The sequence below is a fragment of the Penaeus vannamei genome, chromosome 23 (genome assembly GCF_042767895.1).
Source record: "Penaeus vannamei isolate JL-2024 chromosome 23, ASM4276789v1, whole genome shotgun sequence".
In the NCBI taxonomy this organism is placed as follows: Eukaryota; Metazoa; Arthropoda; class Malacostraca; order Decapoda; family Penaeidae; genus Penaeus; species Penaeus vannamei.
Window position 1 is genome coordinate 39,289,737 of NC_091571.1, and position 5,000 is coordinate 39,294,736.

The window sequence follows — 5,000 nt, forward strand, 5'->3', positions numbered from 1 at the left end:
AGGTTTTGGCTTTATCCCCCGGTAGCTTTAAAATTGCCCCTTAAATCCAGACCGCGCCCTCGGCAAACAAAGGAGCGCCAAAGCAGACAGCTTCGCGCCGGACCAACCGAGCAGCACGACTCCGACCCAGACGAGCTCGGCGCGAAAACTTCAGTCACCCGCTCGTCGCCGTAAAGGGAACACGGCCTCCACGACCACTAAGCCGCGACGACCTATATATGGCCCATAGGGGGAGGGGGGAGAGTGTTCGCTGGCCTAATGCTCCACTGGTCAGCCTTGCAACGGCGCCCGGGACACCATCGATGGACTGCAACGGCACACTGCTCGACGCTGATGAGAAAACGAGGCTTGTATTTTGCGTTTGCAGCGACGGGGAATTCCGTTAATGGTTGCTTCTGTCGGTGCGGTTGCTCTCGCGCATTTTGGCGGGATCTGATTCTGATCTGACTTCCATGCTAGTTTTATCTTTTTTGTTACGGTTTTGAAGATCGCTTCGAGAAAACATTTTCGGGTTGAAAATATTGCGTCTATGTTGCTCTTCTTTTATGTACTAGTTAGTCTGATACTTTCTATCCTTCCTTTTTTACTCGTCTTCCTCATTCCCTCTCTCTTTCTCTCTCACTCACTCACATGTACTCCTCCCTCTCTTTCTCTCTCTCACTACCTCCCTCCCTCACATTCCCTCTCCCTCACTCCTCTTCTGCCTCCATCAAAACACTCGTTATCTCCAGCACCCAAGCATAACATGTCTGAGTCAAAAGTATAAGGTCACGAAAGAGAGAGAGAGAGAGAGAGAGAGAGAGAGAGAGAGAGAGAGAGAGAGAGAGAGAGAGAGAGAGAGAGAGAGAGAGAGAGAGAGAGAGAGAGAGAGAGAGAGAGAGAGGGAGGGGAGGGGGAGAGAGAGGGAGGGAGAGAGAGGGGGAAGGGGGAGAGAGAGGGGGGGAGAGAGAGGGGGGAGAGAGGGAGAGAGGAGGGGGAGAGAGGGGGGAGAGGAGGGGGCAGAGGGGGGAGAGAGAAGGGGGAGAGAGAGGGGAGAGAGGGGGGGAGAGAGGGGGAGAGAGGGGGGGAGAGAGGGGGGAAGAGAGAGGGAGAAGGAGAGGGAGAGGGAGAGGTAGAGAGGGGGGAGAGAGAGAGGGAGGAGAGAGAGAGAGGGAGAGAGAGAGAGGGAGAGAGAGAGAGAGAGAGAGAGAGAGAGAGAGGAAGAGAGAGAGAGAGAGAGAGAGAGGGAGAGGGAGAGGGAGAGGAGAGGGAGGAGGGAGAGGGGAGAGGGAGGGAGAGGGAGAGGGAGAGGGAGAGGGAGAGGGAGAGGGAGAGGGAGAGAGGGAGAGGGAGAGGGAGAGGGAAAGGAGAGGGAGGAAATGGAGGAGAGGGAGGAGAGGGAGAGGAGAGCGAGAGAGAGAGAGAGAGAGAGAGAGAGAGAGAGAGAGAGAGAGAGAGAGAGAGAGAGAGAGGGAGAGAGAGAGAGAGAGAGAGAGAGAGGGAGAGAGAGACAAAGAGAAAGAAAAGAAAGAAAGAAAGAAAGAAAGAAAGAAAGAAAGAAAGAAAGAAAGAAAGAGAGAGAGAGAGAGAGAGAGAGAGAGAGAAACAAAAAGGAAGAAAGCCCGCCTCTCGTCGCAGCGTCTTGATCTCGTCCGGGATCGAAGCGGGCGACACGAGCGTCTTGGCGTCGAGACCGGAGCGAAGTACCTAACAATAACAGTCTTTCCGGCGGTTCTCTCGAGGACCTTGAGACGGCGCGCTCTGGGAGACAAGGGGATTACCTCACGAAAGGACCTTCTCTCTCAGTCACGACCGAGCCAGATAAGAGCGGGGCCAAGACGCTTCTTCAACACCTCCTCCTCCTGTCCTTCTCCTTCGTAAGCTTCTTCTTCCGTTTCCTTTCTTCATTTTTTTTTCTATCGGTGAAGTCATCGATGTTATCGTTATTGCTGGTCTTGTATCCTTTCTCTCCTTAATCATCGACTGATGTGTGTGGTATTCAGCCCTCACAGAAGGATGTTTACAAACAATGCAACGGTAATAACTTCATTTCGGATCTTTATTTGAGCAGGGCTCTTTCGAGGATTACAAGGAGAGCATCTTTCTGTAATATGACAATAAGAGCAGAACACCTGATAAAAAGGGGTTTATTCTACTAAGGCTGTGGGGGTGCAATAGGCAACCCCCACTCCCTCCTAGCTGTATGTTAAAAAAGGCCGAAAAAGGGAGACAAACACTATAAAAGTTCATAGATCAGCATCAAGAAAGTGTACAGCCTTTCATAACCTAAAGCAAAATCCCGCGTTTTTCCTCAACATTCTACACTTACTCTTGACATTTATTCCTCGCTCTCACTCCCTTGGGCAACATGCAACCTAACCTCTTCCGGTACAGTGATATAAAAAACAGACTACATGACATTCTTGTGTACACTCCACATGCCTTATCTCGGTCCTCCCTTTCTGGAAGACTCTGAGAACCCCTGGCAAGACCCTCTGGAGGACAGACTTCTTGGTCTCACAGAAAAAAGGAGGAAGCTCCCTCTCTCTCTCTCTTTCTTTCTCCTTCTCTTCTCCAAGACGTGTACAAAGAGAAGGTCATTATCGTAAATTAAGACGGAAAATGTTATCTTTACAGAGCTTCCCTTTCGTATAAGGTAACGAGACATATATTCCCATTAAATGAACTGGAGAGAGAAGAGAATGGAGAAGAGAGAGGAGAGAAGAAAGAGAAAGGAGAGGAGAGAGGAGAGAAGAAAGAGAAAGGACAGAAGAAAGAGGAGAGAGGAGAGAAGAAAGAGGAGAGAGGAGAGAAGAAAGAGGAGAGAGAGAGAGAGAGAGAGAGAGAATGAAAATGAAAATGAGAGTGAGGGTGAGTGGGAGAGAAAGTGAGAATGAGAGTGAGAGAGAGACTGAGAGTGAGTGGGAGAGAGTGTGAAAGATAGAGAGTGAGTGAGAAAGAGAGAGAGAGATAGAGAGTGAGTGCGAAAGACAGAAAGAGATAGAGAGTGAGTGAGAAAGAGAGATAAAGAGTGAGTGAGTGAGTGAGTGAGTGAGTGAGTGAGTGAGTGAGTGAGTGAGTGAGTGAGTGAGTGAGTGAGTGAGTGAGGGAGTGAGAGAGAGAGAGAGAGAGAGAGAGAGAGAGAGAGAGAGAGAGAGAGAGAGAGAGAGAGAGAGAGAGAGAGAGAGACTTATTTCACCTGTTTTTCCACACAGTCCAGACACAATAAATCTCTCTTGATTACACAGCTGTTTTTAATTGCCGGTTACACAAAAACTTTTATTTATATTCGTAAACGATTGCTGTTAATTTCAAATACACCAATGGGAAAGAAATAGAACAAAGAGCAAAATTCATAAAAGAGAACGAGACAAAAAGGTAAATAGATAAATAGAAAGGCTAGTAGCATGAAATACTAAATCCTAATTGGCAACAGGGCTTGAGAAGAGAGGTCTGCGAGGCGGTGGGAGTGGGGGTGAGGGTAAAGATGATTTTATTTACTCAGATTTTATCTACTTGAACGTTAGCTGCAATTCTACCGTAGATACCGAGGGGACTTAATAAGCAAATATGTGCATGACTGGAATAAAACTGATTTGGGAGGGAGAAAGAAGGGGGTTGGAAAGTTTGTTCGCACCAAATGAAAAAAGATGGGCAAATAGAAATAGATAAAGAAGGGAAGCAGGCCATAACAAGAAACAAATAAAATAACGAAAGAATAAAGACATAGTCCCTTCTCTTTCAGAATGTGTGTGGATCTCGGGCCAAAATCATCCGTATCATCTTCCGACTTACTTAATTACAGGAACCCGTGCAAGGCAAATTCTGACCTCATTTTGGCGAAGGGATAACGCACGGCCCTCATAACCCTTCCACTGTTGCAAGATATGCGAAATAAAATCCTGTAATTAATATGCTAGACACCATCAGACCCTAAGAGCTAATTATGCACTGACAAAGCATTTGGATTTCAGTCAGGAATTCCACTAATTAAAGCCAGTCACGAGAAGCAAAGCAGCATTTCCTGGCTTTGAAATAAACCGGGGACTTCGTTGCAGACTCGCGTGCAGCGTCGGTATAAACAGGAACAACAAACAACGAAGGCAGAGTTTTATATAAAATTACTTTATCGTTAATATGGTTATTATCCCAGCTATCAAAACGCTCGACATTTTTTTTCTTTTTTTACGATTCGAAAAGAGAGTAGTGAATCTCCTCATGGAACAATCATTATCGTGCATTCATTATTTCCTTTTCATATGATAATCGACGTTCATTTATTTATTTCTCATCAATTATTCAATTACTAAGCCACGTTTTCTTATCAAACCTCTCCCTTACGAACTCCTCTTACGAAGGAAACCCGCAGAGAGCAACGAAGTGCGAAGTGTTGCCGACTCATGGAACTCCCAATTTCCCGAGGGCGATGAGGCGGCCGCGGCGTGTTAAGGACGTGTTATCAGCCCTCACCTCCAGGCCTCACGCTCACCCGGGCGGAAGTGGACCCTCCTTGCACCCGCCCCTCCCGCCTCCTCGCGCTGGGGGTGATAAGAAGCCGATACGTGGGCGGGTCGATATCTTCGTGAAACACTGCTTGAGGAGAGCGTGGATGGGGGGGGGGGAGGTAGTATTAATCATTAGAAGTGTTTGCACTGGCTACTTTATTTCATGAATGGGACTTGACGCTGAATTAATCTTACGGTGTTTGAAAGAATAATCGTATGCAAATACAAAGGCACGCTGCTCATTTAATTTACTCCTACAGACACATACACAAACACACACACACACACATGATACTTACAGAGAGAGAGAGAGAGGGAGAGGGAGAGGGAGAGGGAGAGGGAGAGGGAGAGGGAGAGGGAGAGGAGAGGGAGAGGGAGGAGGGAGAGAGAGAGAGAGAGAGAGAGAGAGAGAGAGAGAGAGAGGAAGAGAGAGAGAGAGAGAGAGAGAGAGAGAGAGAGAGAGAGAGAGAGAGAGAGAGAAAGAGAGAAAGAGAGAGAAAGAAAGAAAGAAAGAAA

General features: G+C 47.5%; 1 protein-coding gene and 1 long non-coding RNA gene across 5 annotated transcripts in view; one reads left to right on the forward strand and one right to left on the reverse strand.

The window, feature by feature from the left end:
- The window catches only part of LOC138865907 (uncharacterized), a 35,300-nt gene extending 31,169 nt beyond the window's left edge, over positions 1-4,131 (forward strand). Inside the window, exon 3 of the long non-coding RNA XR_011399493.1 lies at positions 3,725-4,131. This is a non-coding gene — a long non-coding RNA (uncharacterized lncRNA). The remainder of the gene's footprint in view (positions 1-3,724) is intronic.
- futsch overlaps positions 1-5,000 on the reverse strand; it is a 191,367-nt gene that overhangs the window by 28,092 nt on the left and 158,275 nt on the right. The gene's annotated exons all lie outside the window — the stretch shown is intronic.